General features: G+C 34.3%; 1 long non-coding RNA gene across 1 annotated transcript in view; it reads left to right on the top strand.

The window, feature by feature from the left end:
* Positions 1-23,056, top strand: part of LOC143666100 (uncharacterized) — a 75,822-nt gene extending 52,766 nt beyond the window's left edge. The window contains exon 3 of the long non-coding RNA XR_013167393.1: positions 22,877-23,056. This is a non-coding gene — a long non-coding RNA (uncharacterized LOC143666100). The remainder of the gene's footprint in view (positions 1-22,876) is intronic.
* The last annotated feature ends 3,514 nt before the right edge of the window (positions 23,057-26,570 follow it).

Below are 26,570 nucleotides of genomic sequence, written 5' to 3' on the forward strand. Positions count from 1 at the left end.
GTGGGTCCATGGCCATAAAAAAAAAATGAATCTACTCTAAAGAAAGGAATTAATTCCAACTAACTGTATCAATCAATATTCTTACTCACTCACTAATATGAACTGACAACAAAGGATCAACAAGCAATTGAAAAAAGAAAAAGATTGAAAGTACAAAGAGGAAAAAATTGAAGAAACAATAATTCTAGTAATAATAGTGAAAGTGAAAAAAAATTCTATCCAGTACTCTCAGATTGACTATAAAAGATATTGTATCCATCAAATAAGATGTCAGTTAAATAAAAATAAACATTCAGAAGATAAAATTATTGATAATTTAAAAACAACTGTGAAAATAATAGAACAAATATAACTGAACAAAATTCCCAGATCATAAAGACAAAAGATGAAGGATATGGAGAATGTGAGAAAAGAAAATAGAAAAGAGTAATAACCAAAAGACAAAATATTGGTTTACTGGGAACTAAATGAATAGAAAAGTAGGAAAGATAGTATGAGAAATATTCATATTGACAATGAAAAAAATTCCAATCCTGAAAATACAAAGTTTTCAAATTGAAACAGTCCTTTAATTACCAGCAGAAAAAAAGTGAAAGACTCAAAAGAGAAACTATTTCTCTATAGTATATGTTCACTTTAATCAGAGAGCTCTGAGAAGATTTTTAAAAATTTAATGGATATACCATAACACAGTGAGTGATAATATTTATGGTAGATGCAAGCAAATGCTTCTTGTAGCAGCAAAAGTGCAGAAAAAGGTTTGTTCAACCTACATGAGTGCTTGCTATGAGTTGGACTTCATTCCCTATTCTGAAGTTAGAGCGGTGCACACCTGACAAACATAGATTCTTCACGAACCTTACATTAGCAGGGGAGAATAGAGCGCTGACAGAAAAATAAGGTACTTGACATAATTAATGCTATCAAGAAAACAAGCCATGTGGGAGGATAAGGATTAATGATGGGGCAATGAAGGGGGATTTTCAATTTTAGAACGTGGAAACTTAGAAGGAAAACAATTTTCATAGCAAAGTCACTGTCCCAAGTATGATGCAAACTAAAAGATTTGGCATAATGTTGGAATGTCAGAGGTCATAGGTTCATGTTCCAATAAACAAATGTGCATTTATTAAAGAGAAAAAAAACATGTAAATAATGTTAAGGAGAAAGAAAGATGCTTTTCATTGTGGTAGTGACATTTCTATGTGACAGTGAAAAGTCACACGGATGCCTTGGTACCAGTTCTCTGATTTGTAAAGGATGATTTAGATTTTATCATCTCTAGAATCTTCTGTCTAAAAATTCTGTGATATGTTGAAACCAGAAAATTTTAAAATAACTTAAATCAAGTTTAGCCACATAAAATTCATTTAAAATAGGGCTATCTGTATACAAGTATGTTTGTTAAAATGCCATTTGTCTTCGGAACATTCAATTTGATTCTATTGGTCCATATGCCTGTCCTTCTGCCAGGACCATGCTGGTTTTTCCAACCGTTTTATTGAGATACATTACTGTACCAGAAACCCTCCCAGGGTGCACAATAAGTGGCTTTTAGTATAATCACTGAATTGTGCATTAATCACCATAATCGATTTGAGAGCATTTCATTACTCCAAAAAAGAAAAAAAAAAAAAAAAAGTCCTAAACCTTAGAGGTCATCTATCAATCCCTCTATCCTTCCCCAGCCCTACATAAATACTAATCTACTTCTGTCCCTATAAATTTATTTTTGTTGAAAAGATAGTAAAATATCACAGTTAAGTATAGTCCATAATTTGCATTAGGTATATATTTTCCCATATACCATCCGATTATCAACACCTTGTAACTAATGATGTACATTTGTTTTAGTTATCTGCTGTGACTGGAGAACATATATCATATTATTTCAATATTTTTGAATTTTTTGAGACTTGTTTTATGACATAAACATCTGATATACTGTGGAGAATGATCCGTGTGCCCTTGAGAAGAATACATATTCTGTTCTTGTTGGTTGAAGTGTTCTATAAAGTTTGCAAGGTCTAGTAGTTTAAAGTACCATTCAAGTCTTGTATTTTCTTATTAATCTTCTGACTACATAGTCTATCCATTACCGAAAGGGGTGCATTAATGTTTCTTACTACTCCAGCTTTCTTTTGTTTATTAGTTGGGTGATATATTTTCCCCATCTTTTTACTTTTCAACCTAGTTGTATCCTTTAATTTAAGGTGAGTCTTTTGCCAACAGCTTATAGTATATTTCCAAATTAATTAAATGCACTAATTCTTGAAGATTCTGTGGGATAATGATTAAGGAAATAAGGAGGACATATGAAATGGGATATCCCTATTCACTTCTGCATCTATAAATGCTATATAGTGAGAATATATTTTTACTTTTATAAAATAAAAGTAAATAAATTATGGGTGGCTTATATAAATATAAACATAAAACTTTAAGAGCGTTTACTTCTAGGTTAAGAAATTAGGCAAGTTGGAACCTTATTCCTCAACTTATAGAAAACCTGCATTTGATTCATTCATGAGGAGGATATACTACTTTATAGCTATTTTAATAGAAATATCTATGGGTAATATAATATATAATTGCCCATTCCCAAATACTGCATGCAAAAATATTCAAACACTTAACTTTGATTAGAAAAACACAGTGTCAGTAAATATTTGGGGATTTTTTAGATGTTTTTGTGAAAATGAATTATTTCACTGTAATGCATAGCACCATAGATTATTGCAGCTGAAGAAAACTAAGCCATTAATTCATCTTAGTACTGGCCTGTTCAGTCTACAATGCCTTCACTAAATTATATAAGCACATGATAAAATCAATTTACATTTAAAAACGAAATAGATAAGAAAAATACATAACCGAAAAAATGTCCTGGGTTTATTGGTTTCCAAGATGAAATCACATATTGAGGAAGGCAGTCCCTCTGTCGGGTCTCTCTGCTCCCTTCTGGATAATGAAGGATGATGAAATACATTTTGTGTTATTTAGGTAACTGTATTTTGGACTTCTTTTCTGTATTTTTCAACTTAACTAATTAATCTCTAAACAGAGGCATATTCGGCAATGTTATCTGGAAAGAAATAGGAATGGAATGGCATAGTATCTAAACTAACTCTGCGTATTTCTGAAGTAAAGCAGCACATTATACTAATGTTTTAACATTCTTCCTTAAGAGAAATTGTTCATGTCAGTTGAGTAGTTAAATTTCTGTTATTCTTTGGTCTTTGTTAAATTCTTAAAAAACTTTTCCCCTCTAATTTAGTGGAATTCAGCAAACACTTAATGAGATATAATTGCTTTTGAAATTCAGAAAGCACAACCCTGAGAAAATAAACTTGAAAAATTAGATTCTGGTCATGCATGAGCTCTGAAGAAATGCAGATATCTCTCAGGTTCTTCAGAAATAATATTTAAAGGTAATGCAATTTATTAAACATTTATGCTACATCCAGTGACATTCTTTGTTCACTTTAATAACCAATATGACACTAGCCAACTATGTATAGTTTGATTAATCTAAAATTATTCATTAAGTATATAGATTCAAACTTTTTATAATGAAAGAAATGTCTTTAGTTGGTTGGGAAATGGCTGAAAATTTTTCCATTTAAAGATCTTTAGCTTCTGAAAAATGTCCCATTTCATACTCTAAGTTGCACTTCATATTTTCTAGCTTTTCTGGGCAAACATCGAATGAGAAAAGTATGTTTTAAATTTTCATCAATATATCTTCTGCTGTGTAAAATTTAGATTGAATGTCTATAGATGTTCCTTAAGAAAAATTGGTAATTTGCAAATACAAACTAAAATGTAGTCCATCCAGTTAAAACAATTAATCTTACCTGATGATCAGTTACATCTGACAGGGTTACCCAAATGGTACTGCAGCTCCATGGATCTAATCTCCATGGTGACAGGTAGTGGGAACCAGCTAAGTATGTTGCAGTTTTCAGAAACTTGGCTCCTTGTAATCCACAGGCACAGTTGCGTCCGACCTTGCATACACCTTTATCGTCTCCTGCCTGGACTAGTTCAACAGCATTCTAATTGCTTTTCCCTTTTTGCTTTTCCATTTTGCAACTCAATCACCCACTAGTAATAATTCTTGTAAGCATTAATCTGATCCTTTTTAAACCTGACAACGAAATTCTCCAATGGCTTTCCATTATAACCCAAATAAAATACTAACACTCTGTACCAAATAAAAAACTTTCCCACATGAAATCCTTGCTCTTTATTTCTGACTTCATCCCTTTCTATAACTCTCCCCTACCCCCAGCCCACTCTTCTTCATTTCTGCCAAATATACCACCCTTATTCATTTTTTTCTTAGAGTTTATTGTAATTACTGTTCTTATCCTACTCTAGATTTCATAGGACTATCTCTTCCCCATATTCAATTCAAGTATCATCTTATTTACAGCTTTGGCCATCTGCCTAAAGTAACTCCAAACATCCATGCTGTGCTGGTTTGAAAGGATGTATGTCCCCTAGAAAAGCCATGTTTTAATCTAAATCCCATTTCATAAAGGCAGAATAATCCCTATTCAATGCTGTATGTTTGAAATACAGTAATCAGATCATCTCCCTGGAGATGTGATTTAATCAAGAGTGATTGTTAAACTGGATTAGGTGACGACATGTCTCTCACCCATTTGGGTGGGTCTTGATAAGTTTCTGGAGTCCTGTAAAAGAGGAAACGTTTTGGAGAATGAAAGTGATTCAGAGAGAGCAGAGAACGCTGCAGCACTATGAAGGAGATGAAGAAGAAAAGTACCTGCTGGGAAGCTTCATGAATCAAGAAGCCAGGAGAAGAAGCTGGCAGATGACGCCGTGTTGGCCATGTGCCCTTCCAGCTGAGAGAGGAAACCTGATCGTGTTCACCCTGTGCCCTTCCAGCCAAGAGAGAAACTGTGACTGTGTTCGGCATGTGCCTTCTCACTAGAGAGAAACCTTAAACTTCATCGGTCTTCTTGAACCAAGGTATCTTTCCCTGTGATTGGACATTTCTATAGATTCGCTCTAATTGGGACATTTTCTTGGCCGCAGAACTGTAAACTAGCGACTTATTAAATTCCCCTTTTAAAAAGCCATTCCGTTTCTGGTACACTGCATTCTGGTAGCTAGCAAACTAGAACACACGCAAACTCCATCATTTTCTCTCACATTACTTACTTTATCTTCCAATTTTTATAGTTGTATATGCACCTGAATTGTGCTTATTTTTATGTGATTATTTGGGGTCTGTTCCCTCTAGGTTAGGAGTCTCTCCTTATCACTGTGCTATTTGCATAATTCAATGACTGGATAAAAGTTGGCGCTCAGAAACTATTTTTGGATTGTCTGATTAATGACATCTCTGATTTCACTGTATCTCTAAATGGAAGTCCTATTAGAACAATAAATATTAGAAAGGCTAAATTTTCCACTACCCTTCTTTAAATCGTCTTATTGATGTTAATTAAAGCCTCCTTTCCATTTAAACTGATAATTTCTACATTGGAATTATATTTTGATTTTTAAAATGACAAGGATGAATTCTTTCAGGCTTCTATTTGTGTTCAGTAGATATAATGGCATTCACATACATTTATTATATTAGTGTCTTATTATGTCTTACTCAGTTTGCTTTATTTCTTTATACATCAGATTATGTCATTGCATTTATTGCCTCTCTCTCAAGTATGTGTTGATTATTTTTCAGGCCCTAATGGTTTCATCAATTCATTTAATCATAACCAAAATAAATTTTTAAAAAAACTACTTAAAGTTGCTTTAAATATACCAGTAACAAACCATTCATAAATTGAAGACTTGGGCATTTTTTTCTGGGAAGATTTCCTTATTTTTGGTGAGATGTTAAAAATACATAATCTTTCAAATACATGGGATGAATAAATATAGAAAAAGATTACAAAAAATTCTCTTTTAAATAGATAATTTGTAGTCTTCCTAATTATGTCATATAATATGAATAGGATGGCACCTGAAGATGTAGAATTTGATGTTTGAATAAAACTTCAGCAAAATAGGTTATTTGACCTTTCAATTAGGTTTCTGTCCATGAAATTAGCAGATATGAAAAGTTTTTTTTATGATATACTCTATTCCAAGAACATTGCACAGCAAAGAAAGCATTTAACTTGTCATGTTCTTCTATTATTTTCTTTTACACTTCATTTGTTTCTGTTACATAGCCTTGTACTTTATTATTACTCATTGTTACTAACAGGCACATTTGATTTAGATCCAATAGAAGTTCCTGTCATCTATTAAACTATGAAACTAATGACTGTAACATAACAGGTTTGATTACATGTATTGATTGTAAAATGTTTATCTCCTTGTTTGTTCCTTAAAAATAATCTGGTTACCTCTATTTATAATTTATTGATGGGTTAATTGAGTTAATCTTGCAAGAGGAAATCTTTTAAAGTCTACAGGTGACATGTTTAATATAATTCACGTTGCTTTGTACCTGCAAGGCACATAACATTATTTCACATTCAAAACAACTTTCAAAACCATATTTCCTTCTGTTGACCTTCAGATCTGTCATAACAGTGAATAAAAATACTACTCGTGCATATTTATAAAGTCTTTTTAATATTTGTGTTACATTTCTATACTAGTCATTAAGGGATATTATCAAATTAAAACACTTCATATAAAGATCATCAAATTACTACGTGTAACATTTTGGTAGCAATAACAAAATATTTCCCTGTGCTGAAGTGTGCCAAACAGATGATGAAACAAAGATATTGCAACTCCATTTTGTTATTCCTCAATAATATTTACCATTATTAAACTGTATTTCTGAAGTTATCTGTCAGTAGCACTTGAAGAATCAATTTCTTCCTCCCTCCCTCTCTCTCCTTCTCTCTCTCACCCATGGCCACATGCACACACATGCACACGTGCAGGTACACACGCACACATGCAGGTACACATGCACACGCACAGGTAAACGTGCACACACGCAAGTACACATGCACACACGCAGGTACACACACGTACACACACACACAACCTGTAAGTACGCAGACATGAAGGTCTGATTTCTGTTGCTGTTCTAGTCTTCAATCTAACTGCCCATTTTAACTGTCTGAGTATTCCAGGAGAAATTCCTATCAAATCTTTACCTTCAGTTCTCAGATCTTAATAACCTCATTTATATATCTGAAAAGCAATTTGCCTTTACTTCATAGATAGGGTGAATTTTATAATCAATAAGTTAATTTACTTTATTTCATGGATGACTGCATGCAAATTTAGAATCAAATCAGTGACCCAAAGCACCTGTCTTAATTTTATTCCTGACTCCTCTTTAGACCCACCGTTGTTTTTTTTTTTTTTTTACTTTCTTCTTTTACCTGATTTAAGTGCACACATTTATACTCCCAATCAGCACAGAATAGAGCTACCAAGTTAAATGATCAGCAAAGCACTGATACACACACGCACACACACATCCTTACTTACACTGCTTTCCTCCACCTTCACTAACAACACCCTCGTCCAAGTCCGGAGCACCTGTCCTGGGTCCTGCCATAGCCTTCTAGCTTCCTGCGTGGTCTCCCCATCCATTCCTGCTTACTTCTCATACCATTGGTCTTATCACTGTGCTAAAAACTCTGTACTAAATAAATTCATGTAAGGTAGAATCTCAAACCTTAACTCTCAAACTTTACATCATTCAATCCTTTTAAACTTTTTTCTTTACCTAGTGCTTTAGCCCCATTATCTCAAAGCTTACTGTTAGGGTAATCACAGACACCCACTAAGCAGCCACCCCCACAACCCACCTACCCCCAATTCCTTGTCTGGGGAAGTCATGAACACATGCTAGGTGACTTCTGCTTTCTATTACCCAATCTCTTCTTCTATTTGTGCCGTTCCGCAAGATGGGCGAGACTTGAAGTCTAATGAAAGGGCAGCACCAGACTGTAAACCTGGAAACTGGGAAGCAGCCCCAGGGGCTTGTCAGAACAGGGCTTCTCACGGCAGGGCCCCCACCAGCAGAGAGTGGTCTCTCTTCTCTGGCTCAAGGAGGGCATTAGGAGCTGCCATCTATAGATCCCGACCTGGAGAGTTTTCAGCCACTGCAGGAGACTGGCTATGATGGGACTTACTCCCCTGCTCTTTTGAACTCTTTGTGCTGTGTAAGTGACCTGGATTACTTTTTCTTTCTGTACGCCTTCTTCTGTGTAAGAAATAAAGAAATATTTTGCTGAAAGTTACTGTTGTTCCACCAACTTGTTCCACACGTAAACTCCAGCCCTGCTGTCTTCCATTCATTTAAAATTTCTCTCTCTCTCTCTCCACCCACCCCACCACCACCACTCCCAGAGCTTTCACATTTACCCTCCTCTGGTGTTCTCCCCACTCCCACTTTCACAAAACTTTATCTGGGTCAATTCCTACTTATGTCTCAAATTAAATGTTACTTTATTGAAAAGGCTTCCCTGACTTCACCTTAATAATAAGCATGCTTTTTTATTGTGCTGTTACAGTCTTAATTTTGTTTCCTGGCACACACTTCGTAATCTTTATAACCATGAATCTTTAAATATTGTTTATGTTTGGTTTTGTTTTCAGCAATTTCAAAGCTCCCTGAGGGCAGTGGCCATTTATGTCTGATTGAATTTTGACTCCATAGTGTCTAGGACAGATTTTAGGTGATACAGAGGCGACTCACAAATATTTGATTATATAAAAACAAGTATTCCCTCAGAGGTCTAAGTGAGCTAGGGGCAATATATAATTTTTTAAAATGTCATGTCTTTCGAAATTTAGTTTAAATGAGTTATATTAAAACATATTTAGTTTAAATATGTTATATTTTGATTATGTCATACTTTGAGTATCTTTCAATTTATTGAGTAAATATTGCAATATTATTGATATAGAACCTGCATCTCAACAGATGCTTCAGATATTTTTAAAGTACGTATTCTTTTTTACAGATGCAGGAATATTGTGCTTTTATGTTTGTTCAATCTGAAATAGTAAAGCAATTGACCCAGATTTTTAACAGAAATTTTGGAAATATTTTTTAAATAGCATATATAATATTTTGAAATTTGATGTTCATTGAATAAAATAAGTAAATAAGGGAAAAATCTTCCTTAAGAAGAAAAGAAAATCTGATTTTCCCCTATTAATTTGGTACTTAAAAATACACCTCCCTGGAAAATAACATATTTTAATTGCAGTCTTGACTTGTCCCATCTTTTCTGGATGCAACTGGACTGTGATGCATCTTGTTAATCTTTATTATTATGTATAAAATATATCAAAGATAAGTGTGATGGCTAGCCTTTGTTTAGAGTTCTGAGAGAAGAAAATTTGCTTCTTGGCCTATTGTTCTATTTTGTCACCTGGGCAATCCAAATATGTATAAATCACAGAATTGCCACTTTATTAACAACACTTTCACATTTACATTTTTTAGCAATTAGTAATTTGTGGTAACTCAAAATTTTCAAAACCTCTGATTTCACACTTGTTTAATGAACTTCTGCACTCTGACTGCTAACTAAGTGATCCAGTGTTAACTTTTCTATGCTGGAGTTTTTAGAAAAAAATGGCATACTGAAAAGTTACAGGCCACGGAGCCTCAAACCTCACATTCTCATTAACACAGTTACTTGACTATGTGTATCTCAGACTCTAATTTAAAATAATTATTATAGAGTTTCATTGCTGTTCGTGATTGAGTAATAGAAAACAGATTTAACATGCTACCTTAAACACCAGCAAATCACACAAGATATGTGAAACAATGGTTCTCAGTATTGGGCAACAAGCATAAAAGGACAGTCTCTGAGAGAAGGAAAATAAATGTGATAAACCTGATAGGTTCCTAAATTAACTGTTTGGAAAAAGTTTCCAGGCTTCAGCAGAGAAAGGGTACCCAAACGGAGCTAAATTGAAGAGACTGAGTTCAAAGCATAATAAGCCAAGGTGGATAGAATTTGTAGGGTGTCGTATTAGTGCACAGGAAGAGCACACCATAAATCTGGACAGGGTTTCCCTCAAATCTTTGACTGAGGACTTATCAATTCATGCTTGTGAGAAAACTACTAACACCATGGAAGGAAGCCCTGCATGGGAGTTGGGTACGCCACAATACCCAAAGTGAAAAGGTCTCCCATCATGTAGGGCATCTAGCTCAGTCCTCAGCAGGTTATTGCTTCAGTATGGGGCAAAATTAGCCTTGGATTAAGGGGGTTCTGGAACCACTCTAACAAAACTTAAAAAGCAAGCCTCAAAAGAATCAAACTGATTCCAAGGAGCAGAGCAACATCACAAAACAACTGATAAACAGATTCCAAGGAGCAGAGCAACATCACAAAACAACTGATAAACATTTTAAAGGATACAAAAAAAAACAAACAAACAACAAACCAGGACCCCAAAACAAACAAATTAAAAAAGTCACAACATCTAATAAAAAATACCGATGTACAAAAAAGTTGGAAAATACAGCCATGGAGTCATAACAACTAGGAAAATCACTCAAAACAAACAGATCCATAATTGATACTAGGATAGACAGTCCACAAAGATACTAAAACAGTTACTGTAAATAAAGTCCATATGCTCAAGAAGGGAGAGAAGAGCACAGGAATGATGCAGAGGGAAATAAAAGATATCAATAGTGTCAAAACAAATGTATACATGTGAAAAATGAAATATCTGTGTTAAAATTCAAATATGTGAGATTAATAGCATATTTGACACTGCATGAGTAAAGATTAGTGAACTTGAACATACAACAATAGAACCATCCAAATGAAATACACTTAGAGATAAAAGAGTGAATAAAATAAACATCATTGGGTTGTAGAATAATATTAAGTGGCAATCACCTGTATAATTGGAGAGGAAAAAGAGAACGGGATAGAAAAATATTCAAAAATAATGGTAGACAATCCCAACCTTATTTTTATTAGAGAGGTTGTGAGTTTACAAAGCACAGAATTCCAGTACATCACCCCACAATTCCTTGCATTACTGGCAATGATAGCACCTTTTTAATAAACCATAACAGTAGTGACCTTTGTTACAACTGAATGGTTATTAAAGTAGTTCTATCTGTTGTCCTGATTAGGTTTTACATTAGGTTTCCCTCCATAAAATGCTATCAACACCACTTTGTAATAATATCATGTATTTGTTATAATTCATGAAAGAATATTCTTATAGTGGTACTATTAACTATAATCCATCATCTACATTAGGGTTTACTTTGCTATGTAGTCCTAAATCTTACCTTTCACTTTTTATTCTATTAATACATACATTTGTACTAGTTTGCAAATGCCGGTTTGTGATATACCAGAACTGGAACAGCTTTTAAAAGGGGGAATTTAATAAGATACAAGTTTAAAGCCCTAAGGAAGTAAAAGCATCCAAATTAAGGCACCAGCAAGAGGATACCTTCACTGAAGCAAGGCTGTTCCATCAGGAACCCCTCTGTCAGCTGAGTAGTCACATGGCTGGCATCTGCTGGTGCCTTGCTCCTGGGCTCCACGACTTTGAGCCTCTGTTCCTGTCATGGCCCCTCACTTTAGGGCTGGCTTTCATCTCTCAGCTTCCCTTGGCTCTCTCCATGCTCTGGCTTGCCTGCCATCTCATGACGATGTCTGCTGGGCTCCAAGCATCTCCAAAATTTGTGTCTCTATTCTCCACATGTCTGCATCTGTGTCAGCTCTGCTATGAAGTTTTTGTCTGCTCTGAAGCTTCTCTCATTTCTGGCATTTCTCCAAAATGTTTCCTCTTTTAAAGGATTCCAGTAAGCTAATCCAGCCCCATGTGGAATGGTGGAGTCACATCTCCATCTAATCAGAGGTCTCACCTACAATTGGGTGAATCACATCTCCCTGGATATATTCTAATCCAAAGATTCTACATACAATATTGAATCTGGATTAAAAGAAATGGTTGCTCACACAAGTTTGGATCAGGATTAAAACATGGCTTTTCTAGGATGCACAGTACTTGCAGGCCAACATATTCCACCCTCTGAACCCTAAAAAAAAGACCTGTTTCTTCCTTATACAAAATATATTCACTTCATCACAATATCACAAAAATCTTAGATCATTTCAATGACAATACAAAAAATACAAAGTTAAAACAACACAAGGTATCATCAAAGTCAGTGACAGGCATAGTCTGTTCTAAGGTAAAAAGGTCCCCTCTGGATCTGGACCTGGGAAAACTCAGAATAAGTAAGCTGCTGGCAACATATGAAGGTGGGGTAGTTATAGGATACATGTTTCTATTTCCTTAGGGGGGAACTGAAGGAACCCAGGGTTCTCCGTATCCATACAGTTCTGGAAACCTGCAAGGCAAACTCCATTGGATTTCAAAATCTGAGAGTCATTCATCCTCGGGGCTTTAGAGAGAGTCAGTCCCATCCTTTCCAAGGGCCTACACAGTGGTCTTGCTCTCTCCAAATGCTGGTGTGGCATGTGCAATCTTGGTGGACATTCAGGAGACCATTTTATTCTCTGTTCCACCCTCTCCAAGAATCGGGGCTGCACCCTAGCCCTCTGCCATCTCCCAGGCATGTACTCAATTCCTCTAGAACAATGTGGTGGCAGCCAGACCCTCCCCAATCCCCAAGGAATGTGCTCCTCCCTCTCCAAGGCCTGGGGCACAACTCTTCCTGAGCAACAAAGTGGAAGGTTCACTCTCTGCTTCCAGGGCAAACTCACCGTCTCCACATGTAGGGGTTGGTCCACCCTCCTGGCCCGAGGCTTCCTGCCTTCAGACCCTTAGCTTCCATGTTTCTGCCTCTGAAGGTATTTTTCCATCAGTTTGACCCTTTTCTGTCCTTTGTAGTCCAGACCAGCAATGGTTCCATTTATACAGATCCACAACAGTATTGCTGGTGTTCTATGAAGTAGGTTGGGATTATACCTGTCAGACAAAAGACTTCCCACAAATCTTTCCTGAACAACTCCATCTTAAATTCTTGCTGACTACTTCCATGCACTTCCGAAAAAACAAACAAACAAAAAATAAGCAAGCAAATAAATATTCAACAAATGGTGCTGCAATAATAGGACACTCACACGAAAAAATAATGAAATGTGACCCCACCATACAGCATACAAAAAAAAAGTAAAGAAAATAAATGAAAGATATTCAATTTTTTTAGTTGTTATTGTTAACAGATTTTTTTCTTAAATTCTTCAGACTCATCATTGCTAGTGGGTAGAAATCCTACTGATTTTGCATGTTGATCTTTTATTCCACCTTCAGGCAGAGCTCATTTATTAGCTCTAGCAACGTTGTAGATTTGTTGGGTCTTTTTATATATAGGATCTTGTCATTTGCAAATAGTGAAAGTTTTACTTCTTCCTTTCTCATCTGCATACCTTTATTTCTTTTTCTTAACTAGCAGCTTTGGCTCAAACTTCTAGCACAATGTTGTCGACAGTGGCAACACTGGGGATCTTTTCTTTGTTCTGTATCTTAGAGGGAAAGCTTTCAAACTTTCAATACTGAGGATATGCTCTTTCTCGTGCTGAGTAAATTTCCCTGTATTCCTACTTTTAGAAGTGTTTTCATCAAGAAATGATGTTCGTTATTACCAGGTGTCTTGTTTGCATCAATTGAGATGATCATGTGCTTTTTTCCCCTTCATGTTGTCAATATTTTGATTAAAAATTGATTTCCTTGTGTTGACCCATCCTTGCATATCTGGGATAAAACCCAGTTGATCACGTTATATGATTATTTTAATATGTTGTTGGGTTCCATTTGCAAGCATTTTGTTGAGGATTTTTTGCATCTATCTTCATAAGAAAAAATTGTCTGTATTTTTCCTTTATTTTGGTACCTTTATCTGGCTTTGGTATTGGGTGATGTTGGCTTCATACATTGAGTTAAGTGGGGTTCTCTTCTCTTCAATTTTTTCAAAGTTTGAGCAGAATTAGCATTAATTCTTCTTGAAATGGTTGGTAAAATTCAGTTGTAAAGCCATCTGACCCTGGACTTTTCCTTGCTCACAGGTTTTTGATGAGTGAGCCAACGCTTTACTTGTAATTGGCTTGTTGAAGTCTTCTATTTCTTCTAGAATCAGTGTAGGTTGCACATGTGTTTCTAGGAATTTTTCCATTTCATCAAAGTTGTCTAATTTGTTGGCATATGCTTATCATAGTATCCTCTTATGATCATTTTAATTTCTCTGGGGTCAATAGTAATACCCCCCTCTTTTTTTACTTAGTTGCATATTTCTTTTCTTCATTCTTAGTCTAGATATTGGTTTCTCAATGTTATTGACATCAAAGATGTCAAAGATGTTTTGGTTTTGTTAATTCTCTCTATAGTTTTTTTAATTCTCGATTTCATGTATTTCTGTTCTAATCTTTTTTTTTATTCCCTTCTGCTTATTTCTTTCTGTCTGCTCTGAAACTAGTTTCTGCTCCTTTTTCTAGCTCTCCCAGGTCTTCAGAAAGTTCTGTGATATTTGGTCTTTCTTCTTTTTTAATGTAGGCATTTAGTCTATAAATTTCCTTTTCAGCACTGACTTCATTGCATCCCATAAGTTTTGATATGTTCTCATCTTCACTCATCTCCAGAAATTTACTGATTTCTTTTGCAATTTTTTCTTTGACCCATAATTGTTTATGAGTGCTGTTTATCTTCCATATATTTGTGAATTTTTTCAGTTCTCTGCCTGTTATTGTCAGCTTCATTTCTTTGCAATCAAGGAAAGAAAATGCTTTGTATATTTCAATTTTTTGAAATATATTGAGAGCTGTTTTATGGCCCAGTATGTGGTCTATCCTGGAGAATGATTCATAAGCACTTGAGAATAATGCATAGGCTGCTGTTTTGGGGTGCAATGTTCTGTATATGTCTGTTGGTCTAGGTCGTTTATCATATCAAGTTCTCTGTTTCCTTATTGATGCTCTATCTTTATGTTCTATCTTTTGATGAGGGTAGTGTACTGTTGTCTCTTACTATTATTTTAGAGACATCTATTTCTCCCTTCAGTTTTGCCAGTGTTTGTTTTTTTGAGACACCCTTCTTATGTGCACAAATATTTATGATTGCTATTTCTTCTTGATGGATTCCTCCTTTTATTAATATATAAAATTCTTCACTGTCTCTTAAAACAGCTTCACATTTAAGGTCTATTTTGCCCTTGTAAACTTGTATAGCTACTCCAGATTTTTTTTGTTTTTTTTATTACTGCTTGTGTGTATATCTTTTTCTAGCCTCTCGCTTTCACCCCACTTTTGTCCTTGGGTTTAAGGGAAGTATCTGAGACAACACATGGATGGATCATATTTGTTTTATTCCTTCTGCCAGTCTTTGTTCTTTTGGTTGGGAAATATAGACCATTAACATTCAATGTCATAACTGTAAAGGCAGTACTTACTTCAACCATTTTATCCTTAGGTTTTGATATGCTATATCTTTCATTGACTCTCTTTTTAACCATTTGGTTATGCTTACTGATAATATTCATTTCCTCACTCCCCCACCCCCCAAGGCTCTCTCTTCTGTCTTTTCCATTCAGCTTGCAGAAATCCCTTTTGTATTTATTGTAGGGCAGACTTTTTTGTTAATGAACTCTCTCAATTTCTGATTATCTGTGAATATTTTATACCTCTCTCATTTTTGACAGACAGTTTTTCCAGATAAAGTTTCTTGGCTGGCCTTTTTTTCTTTCATTATCTTGAATATATCACATCACTACTTTTCCACCACCATAGCTCCTGATGAGAAATAGGCACTTAGTTTGTTGGGTACCTCAAAATTTTGATGAATCACATTCTACTGCTTTCAGAATTTTCTATTTATCTTCAGCATTTAACATTCTGATAAGTATGTGTCTTAGAGTAGGTCTATTCAGATATATTCTGTTTGGAGTACATTGTACTTCTTGGACTTGTATTTTATGCTTTTCATAAGATTTGGGTAATTTTTGCAATTATTTTTCAAATATTCTTTCTGCCCTTTTTCACTTCTCTTCTTCTGGAAAATACTGATGATATATATATATTTGAGAACTTGGTACTATCCTTTAGATCCCTGAGACCCTTCTCATTTTTTCCCATTCTTTTCTCAATCTATTCTTCTATTTGTAAGAATTAGATTCTCCTGTCTTCTCGTTCTCTTTTTATTTCTTCTTGTTCAAATTGTTGTTGTGTGTCTTTCGAGTGTTTTAAACCTCTCCTACCGTGACTTTCGTTCTCCTAATTTCCATAAAGTTTCTTTTTTTACTTTCCAATTCTTCTTACGCTCACACATGGTTCTCTTCATATCCTTTATGTCCTTAGCCACATTTTCCTTCATCTCCTTGTATTGATTTAGGAGATTGGTTTGAACATCTTTGATTAGTTGTTCATATACTGTGTTTCATCTGAGGTTTTAGCTTATTTTCTTGATGGGCCACATCTTCCCGTTTCCTAGTATAGCTTATAATTTTTTGCTGATACAGAAGCTGATTATCTTGATAGATTTTCTATGGGGGTCAGCTGTCAGTGTGGCTAAGCTGAAACAGACCTAGGAACCCACAAGGGATGCAGACCAGCTCCACAGTGTTTGGGGATGGGATCAGAAAGTCCACCCAACGTCTCCTTGATGACTCTCAAACCTGCTCTTCCATGGCTTGCCCGGAAGACTGTGCCTTGAGAAAAATACTCCCCATAGCCCTAAGGAAGCACTGTACTTTAAATCCCATGGCTGCTACCAATTTTGTTTAGGTTGATTTGAAACAGTAGCTCAGAGCTGGTAACCAGTGATCCAAATTTGATCAGTGCTCAGCCATGCCCACCCTTATTCTTTGGGAGAAGGATTTGTATTTCTCTTTCTGACAGTTGCAGCCAGTCATGGTCTGTACCCTAAGGAAGCCACCCACTGCAGTGGGGCCTGGGGTGAGTGGCCCCCACAAAGAGAGGACTGTTCACTATTCTTTACAGTAGTTCCTAGGCTTTTTCCGTCTACTCCTCCCTGGTTGCTGCCCAGTGTTCTTCTGGCTTCTGGAAGCCTAGAACAGTTGTTTCAAACAGTCCCTGTGTGCTAACCAGGGGTTTGGTGGAAAAGCCAAATCCTGGAACTTTCTGCTCCATCACCTACCCTGGAAGCCAAATTACCCTATTTTGATGGAAATTATAAAACTCCATCCAAGAATCTCAAGAAACCTCAAGCAGAAGAAATATGAAGAATAGTACACTAAAGTAGACCATTATCAAAATTCCAGAAAACAGTACCAAACAGAAAATCTTTGAAGCAGGCAAGAAATGGAACACATTATGTAAAGAGGAACAAAGGTAAGAATAACATATTTCTCTTCATATACAATTAAAACCAACAGACAACCAAATAGCAACTTTGAAGTATTAGAAAAAAGGGAAAAAGCTATAGACCTAGCATTGAACAGCCAGCAGAATAGTTTTCAGAAATGAAGATGAAATAAAGTTTTTTAAGACATATAAAAACTGAAATAATTTATCTCCAGTAGGCCAACATTATAGAAAAGTTAAAATATTTCAGACAGAAGGAAAATGATACCAGACGGAAATTTGAAGAAACAAAAAATATGAAGAATGTTAGAAATGGTAAGCATGTGAATACATATGATATATCTGTTTTTTTTTAAATTTTTAAAAGACAAATGTTTAAATAAATATTATAATGTATTTGGGGTTTATAACACATTTAATTTTAAAATATATTACAATAGCGCAAAAGTCAGAAAAATGCAAATACCATGTTTCCAGGTTCTTGTACTATATGTGAAGTAGTGTAATCTTATTTGTGATGAATGGAAGATATACATTGTAAACTCTAGACGCATAATCAAAGAAAATCAGAGCTATCGCTAAAAAATCAATAAAAGAGATGATATTGTTGTAATGCTTGAGCTTCTTCACAGAATTTATTTTATAATCAGGTGTTCTAGTGTTACAATAAAAATTTAAAAAACACATATGCAGTGCACAGCACGCAGTGCCCTTAATAAATAGCTGCTGAATTTCTTGTTAAAATTAATCCTTGTAGTTCACATGATGAATTTGTATTTATATTGCTTATCTCCTCTATTAAACAATAAGATATTTTGATTACTATAACTATGTCTTCTTCATTTCTGAATTCCTCAAGCAGGAATTATGTTGCGTTTCATAAAAGTAGACACTCAATGTTTTAATTTTAAAGAGGTAATCAAATCCTGTCTACATATCAAGAAGACTATCACCATCTCACTTAAAACATCATCTCTGACGTAAAAGCATATGTCATTTCAGTACAGAAGAAATGACTGGAATTTACAGTAATATTAAGAAATTTATGGAGTATATTAAAATATTAAATAGCATCATCTTCAGAATGAACACTTATTCATTATACAGTATATGTCTAAATATGGAATGAAATCATATGCGAATAATATACATCAAGGAGACATTTGAAGTTATGTTCAATGTATTGAGCTAACTATAGCCAATGTATTTAAACAAGCAAGAGTACATAATCTTAGGCCATGGTGCATATCAACCTTTAGAAACAGGCTTATAGAAACTGTACAGGGTGGGACAACTGAAGACAGCCTAAATGTTTAGACATGCATAGTGAGCACTGAATGTCATAAATGTAGCAGATATATGGTGTTTCCCTTTAAAAAAAAAAAAAAAAAAAGAATGATTCATAGTTACCAAAAGAAGAACATGCATTTTTAAGGGGAGTTGAATCATTTTGTTAATAAAGTGTTTCAATACTGTCTTTTAAAATGATTGCCCAGCATTGAGATTATTACAGATTTTTAATAATCTCATGCCAGGTTTTTTTTGTTGTTGTTATTTTTTTAAGTTAGTTTTATGGCAGTGAAACATAACCTTCTTGTGATGGTTAGTTTCCCCTGTCAAATTGGCTGGAGTATGATGTCCAGATGCTTGGTCAAACACTGGCCACTTTTTACTATGACGCATTTGCATGGATGAGATTTGCATCTATAAACAGTTGATGGCATCAATAGTCAACAAAGGAGATTGCCCCCAGCAGTGTGGGGAGTGTCCTCATCCAATCATTTGGGATCTTGAAAGCCAAAATTGAGGACTTTAGCAGTCAGAAGAATGTCTTCCTCAAAGTCAGCATTTCCAGCTAGCCAGCTTCCCCTGTGGAGCCAAAGACTTCAGCATCATCTTTGTGGGAGTTTCCAGCCTGTGGCCTGCTCTGTGCAATTCCCGCCTGTCAGACCCCAAGGTCATAGAAGCCAATTATTGTAGATCTCTTAGTATAATACATCCTGTTAGTTCTGTTTCTTTGGAGAACCTGCATTATATGCAACAGCAAGTCTTGTTTTCTAAGCAGACACCCTGATTATTAGAGACACACTTTCACTGCAAAGTTTATAAGCTTAAAATATGAATTTAATCAGAGCCAAAGGGAAGATTCCATTTTATACTTTCAATGATACTGCATGTGATCACTGAGTCTGAGACAAGATACACATTAAGAAAAAAAATTAGGGGTTAAAAAGTTAATTTCCCATAATATTTAAAATTTATAGATGCATTTTGAAGAGAAAGTAGAACATACATAAAACAGATATTGTTTTCTTGAGAGTATATGACTTCTTCCTTTCCTTAGTCCCCAGCATGTTTAGTATTCAGAAAGCATTCCATAAATGTGGCTGATATTAACCTCTGCCATGTAATGTGTTTAAAATTTGTGGTCTACCAGAACTGTAGATCTTTTAAAAATCTGATGCTTACATCAGATTTGTCTTTGGGATCAGTTTTGAATCAATTAGTATAAAAATGAGCTTTCGATATTCGTTTAGTTGTGAGTTCTAATTAGAGATTAGAAATGATTTTACTCTCATTTTTAAAAACAGTATTCACAGTACTAAAGGAATTTTAAGCACTTGCATAATCTAAGCATTGAAGGATTCTCTTCAGTGCATTATGTAAAGCAGCAGGATTCTAATTCTTTATCAAAGTAGTAAAGGTTTTATTTCTAAGAATACAGTTGTAGAGCAATAGACTGAACTTTTGTCTTTTAGTTTTTTGGGATATATTGAATTATTTATAAAGTAAAGAATCTTGGGGGGACTTTTGTCCAAAAATATGTGAAAATCCTTTAAAGAAATAGAGTATTTAATTAGTGACTGGTAAGAATTTTATTTTTACTTTTCTTCACTTGAGCAGAAGATCAGTTTAGTATACAAAGCGAATTACCTAAATAATGTATTTTAATACTATTTCTATCTTATTTATTACAAGTTTTAATTTTTGCACAACTTTTAGGTGTTTTATTTCATTTACATGCAATTATATATACAGTTTTATAGAAAGAGCACAAAATTCTTACAGCGTATTTAGAATATTGTTAAGTATAGGACAAACTTACTCTCATATTGTTTCGGTTTGTTAAAGCTGCCAGAATGCAATATACCAGAAATGGAATGGCTTTTATAAAGAGAATTTAATATTACAAGTTTACATTTCTAATGCCATAAAACCATCTAAACTAAGGCATCCAGGGATAGATACCTTGGCTCGAGACAGGCCAGTGGGTCCAGAGCACCTCTGTTAGTTGGGAAGTCATGTGGCTGATGTCAGCTGGTCCTTTGACTTCCAGTTTCAAACAGTTTCCCCAGGGGCACTTTCTTTCTGCGTTTCCACATGTGTGGGTCTCCTATTGTTTCTGAGCTTTCTCCAAAATATTTCCCCCTTTCAAGACTCCAGTAAATTAATCAATACCCACATCCACATCTAATCAACAAATTACACCCACAGTTGGGTGTGCCACATTTCCATGGAAACAATCCAATCAAAAAGTTCCCACCACACAATATTGAATTAGAATTTAAAGAAACATGGCAGCCCCCATAAGACTAGACTAGGAAAAAGAACATCACTTTTCTGGGATGCATACATCTTCAAGCGGGCAAACATATTAAATAGCCACAAGAAAAAGATATTCTTGTACATTATGGATTAGAAGGAGTAAATTATTTAAAATATTGATGATAAACTATTAGTTATAATAATAATGTATTGTTTGCCATGTTTTCTTTTTTTTTTTTTGAAAAGTGTAGTAGTCCATAATTGGTGAATGTACATTTTAAATTCAGAGTTGAACGTGCCAGAAAAAAAATTAGGGTTACAAATTTTGCATGAATAACAATGAATTACCACAATTAAATTTAATAGATATTATTATTCTTGATTATTAAAACTGACTTATACTCTTATAAGTCTCACCTTAAATGAAGAAAGAAGTAGGCAACAGGAATAATAGGTGTGGGGACCCTACCATGGGAGCCTAATAGATGTGTTCAGAAAACATAGAGGAGACCGGTGTGCACAGAAATCAAGCATGTAGGGAAGCTTGCTGGTAAGAAAGAAGGAAGAACATTAGCCAGGATTCATTTTATGGAGGCATTTGTAGAACACAGTAAGGACTTTGAATGCCATTCTAAAAACTATGAAAACTGTTGAAGGATGACGTGATTTCATTTAAAAAAAAGGGGTTGGTAATACAGAAGCCAGAACATCAGCTAGAGGAGCTCCGAAGTGTCCTAGCAAAGGTCGATGGTGACTTTACGTTGGTGTTGGAGATGAAGGCAGAGCTAACAACTGTGTTGAGGTATATTTTAAAACTATAACAGAAGAATTCGTTGATGGACTGGGCATCCTGTTTAAGAGAAAAAGAGGCATCAAGTATTTTTTTTTTTTACTTACTCATCTAAAAATTTATATTAAATAAGTATTTCCTTTGTACCTATGTGTATAAAGAATTGTAGGATTTGATGGCACATAGAATAAAGTAATTGGCATACTCACAATATTTGTAATTCTTCCTCATATGATTTGTCTACTCATATAATAAATTCTACTTGGGTCAAGCAATTACTTCAAAGAAGGGTACAGGAGGAGTCTCCCAACACTGAACATATCAACACGCCCCAGAATTTGAAATCACTGAATGTCCCATTTTCATGAAAGCCACAGATATTTGTAACTTGGGAAATTTAATGACTTTCTTCCAAAGATAAATACATATTAAGAATGAAACATAGCTTGCATAATTTCATTGAGAATTTCCAGCATATATAAATATTTCCCTCATGTCCACATTTGTCTTTGAATGCTAGCACAGGTTTAATCATTATTACAAGCTGACAAAATTCTATAAAAAGACTCATTAAATCACATCAAATCTAATTGCCTCCCATTGCTTATTCAACTGGTCCCATGCACAGTAGATTTGAAGCTGCCCATTTTAATCACGATGTAGAGAAGAATAATATATTGAACTTGGAGAAAGTGATCACTTCAATAGTAAGATACCATATCAGCTTTTCATGAATTAATTATTTCTGCATCATAGGATGTTTAAGGATTATTTAAAGTAATATTTATTTTTTCTGGATTGCGTCTTTCAAAAGTTAAAATAATGAAAATTGCTATAATGGGTATTATTAGGTCATTATTATAAAACGTATATTTTCAAATAAAGCAACTCTCTGAATCTAACAAAGTTTCAAATAAACTGACTAAGTGTGACTCCTACAAACCATTTTTTTGAGTTACTGTACCATGAAAATGGAAAGGTAGTCCCTCCTAAGCTTAATTGTTTATCATAGATCAGAATATTATATTCTTGATACATTTATGATTTCTGTAGAGCCTTACATTTTTTATGATCGGTACATGACATATGGTATTAGTAGCATCACAGCGTTTAGGTAATAAGTTTGAAATGTCCTTTTAGTATATAATTTCTAAGTTATTTCTTTGCGTGCTGTGTTTGATTGGACAAATGTCACATCAGAATGTTTGGCCATAAGACAAACCCTAACTCCATTAATGTCTTTCAGATTAATATCATCAATCTTTAAAGATGGTGAACATGGTCTCACGGTAATGCATCATGCAAAAGAAAAGATTTCAAGCCCTGCAGGGTCCACTTCAGCATGAAAGAATTTATTCACTGGCACTGAAATTGGGACTATTCATCAGTATCCTTAATTCAAACACTGACTATTTTTTATTGCAAGTTAAGAACTGTTGTAAAAATAAACTATAGGACATAGTTGAAGAAAGAAAATAATTTAGGATAATTTTTTTTAAAGAAAGAAATATTTTACAAAGTTTTTTTCTACTGGAGACTAAATACATTTCAAAAATAATTCAGTTACAGTACCTTTCAAACATTCAACCAGAAAAAGATTATACTATGTCTTTAAATGCTTTATATGCTGTTACCCAATTTAATTATATATAAAAAAGCAAATTGTATATAATATTTTTATATTATAAAGGGAATATTTGTTACAGTCATGTGAAAAAATGTGAATCAGGAAATTATTTTCATTCAAAGGCCAAATTAATGTCGTATTTAATGTAAAACTGATTCCCTGTCAGGTAGCCTGTCTAGACAATTAGGTTCTGTTTTTTATTTTCGCATGGGCAGGCACCAGGAATCCAACCCAGGTCTCCAGCATGGCAGGTGAGAGCTCTGCCTGCTGAGCCACCGCGGCCAGCCCTAGGCTCATTTTTAACTCAGAAGAAGAGTTCTGTACCACCTAACTCATAGAATAAATCATTTTTTTTTGTTTTGATCATCTGCTTTTATTCCAAGTGAAGCAGGCTGATATTAAAACTGTGTGTGTGTGTGTGTGTGTGTGTGTGTGTGTGTGTGTGTGTGTATGTGTATTACTGGGGTATATAAATGCCTGTAATAAATTCTCAGGTTAATCATGCAATAACAACAAAAGTAAAGTAAATATGTTCCACTTACTATGCTTGATCAATTCTTTATCTGTTTTCCTTGATTTTATTTTATTCTGCCCTTGCAGCACTGTTTTAACATTTAGCTTGCCAACTAATGTGCATATTTGCATAAACCTCTGCTTAACATTTATTCTATAGGCCCCTAGACAAAAATCTAAGTCAGCTTATAAGGTCAAAAATATAAGATTTGTAAATGTTACAACAGTAAACTTGATAGTTCACAGGAATGACACATAAATTGTGTGAGATCTTTAAAGTGTTTGAACCATGAATAACTATGTAAGAATGCATGCAAATTAACAACAAATTAAAATATATATTAGATATCAATGTGCTCTAGAGAGGAAATGTCTCCCACAAAACAATAAAATAAGTCAATGCCTAATTGCTTTGACAAAGGGAATGTAAACCACTAAAATATTTTGGAAATATCAAGAAATTATACTTCTTAACCTGATCGTTCTCTTAAGATTATTCTTATTTTCACACTCATGCTATCTGCTATATGAATTAGCATTCCTCCACGAAAAGAATTGTGTATGCTTGCATATTTTAAGTGGTGATAGTTTGCAATATACTGAAAAGGGAAATGCTTTTGTATTTTAATTTGTTTATCCAAATAGATGTATGGAGCTAAAACATTGATAACCTTCTAATATATTGATGTTTTTTTGAGGGGGTGGGAAATGCATGGTCTGGGAATCGAACATGGGTCTCCCACATGGAAGGAGAGCATTCTACCACTGAACCACTGTGCACCCTCTACTGATGCTTTTAAGATGTGATTTTTGGTTCTGTTTTAGATCTATATGTCTTTGAAAACTTAATCTTATGATTCATATATCATATTATATATTTTGGCTTCTTATATATTAGTTTCTGTATATTTGATATAGTTTATTGTCATGATTCATTACATTTGTTTTTTGATTTCTGCTCCTGGTAATGATAAACTAAGCATCTATTCTGTGCATAATACTAGAAGTAGCTATCTGTAAATGCTAAGAGTGAACATATTTAGGTGGTCTCAGCTGTGGAGTACATATTCAAGGGAGGGAATAAGGAAAATTATACAAAGGAAGTATTGTAGACTAACAAGTTATGTATAGTCTAACTAGGACTAAGTGCCATTAGAGCAGTAAGAGAGGAGGCGGGAGCAAGATGGAAAAAAGCCTTGCCGTCTCTCTAGTTTGTAGAATCAGAAAACCAGAGAAGGAAAACTATAGCTCAAGAAGAGTAGTAGAAACATGCAGGAAAAAGTGTGAGAGAGAGGACTTCAAATTTTATTTAATCATATTTATGACTGATGCCTGAATCATACATGAACAATCAAATTAACTCTCCCAAAGACACAATATATAAATTACTACCAGAGCTTAATTCCCAAAACCAGAATTCATAGATGTAGTTCAGCCAAGATAATAGTTCACTAAAACAAAAGAAACAAAGCACATTGAAAAAAAAAACATATAACAGAATTAAAATCTCCACAATTTATAAAATTCATAGTGTCCATATAAAATTCAAACTCATTTGATTGAGGATTGTGAAAATAGAACACATTCTTAAAAAAATGAAGACTAAATTAGATGACACCTGGACATGACCCACATGTTTGTACCAACAATAAAGAATTTAAGGGGCTCTTAAAACTAGACTTATTGAAGCCAAACAAGATATATTCACAGTGATTGAAAAAATAGGAACTATCAATAGAGAAATAGAAAAGATAAAGAAGAACCAAATGAAAATTCTAGAACTGAAAAATACAAATTCCAAAATAAAAATAAAAAAATAACCAGACTTAATAACTGCATAAAAATTGACAGAGAAAAAAATAAATGAAATAGAAGACAGACTGATATAAACTACCCAATTTGAAGAAAAAGGACATAAAAGATTGAAAAGAAAAAAGTAATAGACACCAAGGGACCTTGTGGATAATATAAAATGAGTTTCACATGCATATAATTGATATCCCAGAAGGAGAAGAAAAAGAAAATTTTTAAGAAATGAGCCATTAAAATCACCCAAATTTAATGAAAGACAATAGGTCCTTAATGAACATTAAACTGAATAAACATGGAAAATGCCTATTCTCAGGTACATCACAGTCAAAATGTTGAAAGCCAAATTTGAAACACAACAAACTTTGAAGGCAGCAAAAGCAAAGCAAAGCAAAGTAACAATTATCCACTCAATGACCCACATCTCATCAGAAACAATGGAAACCAGGAAAGCAAAGCAAACTGGTAATATGGTCTTGTGGGTACAGGTTGCATGTAGATGACATGCGTATAATTGTGACATACAGTTAGAGGTTATTATGTGAATCTATATGATTACAATATTTCTATGATTTATATGAAATAATACATTATTGACTTCATATTGATTATAGAAATAATAGAAAGAAATATAATTAAAACCCAATAGAAAAATTGAGTTGAATTCCTAAGAGATATTCAAAACATAAAAAAGAAAATAGAAAAGTGAAACAGGGTAGGACTGGGCCACAGCAGCTCAGCAGGCAGAGTTCTTGCCTGCCATGCCAGAGACCTGGGTTCTATTCCCGGTACCTGGCCATGCCAAAAAAAAAAATAAATAAAAAGATTTAAAAAAATAGAATAAAAGAATAAAAACATAGACAGCAGATGAGTCATATGAATAAATATTAAACATTAATGGAAAACACAACAACTGAGAGAAAGAGATGGTCAGAACAGATCAACAGTAACAGCAAAGAAAGCGCAAACAGAACAAACCTCTGTGTAGACT

The sequence above is a fragment of the Tamandua tetradactyla genome, chromosome 22 (assembly GCF_023851605.1).
Source record: "Tamandua tetradactyla isolate mTamTet1 chromosome 22, mTamTet1.pri, whole genome shotgun sequence".
In the NCBI taxonomy this organism is placed as follows: domain Eukaryota; kingdom Metazoa; phylum Chordata; class Mammalia; order Pilosa; family Myrmecophagidae; genus Tamandua; species Tamandua tetradactyla.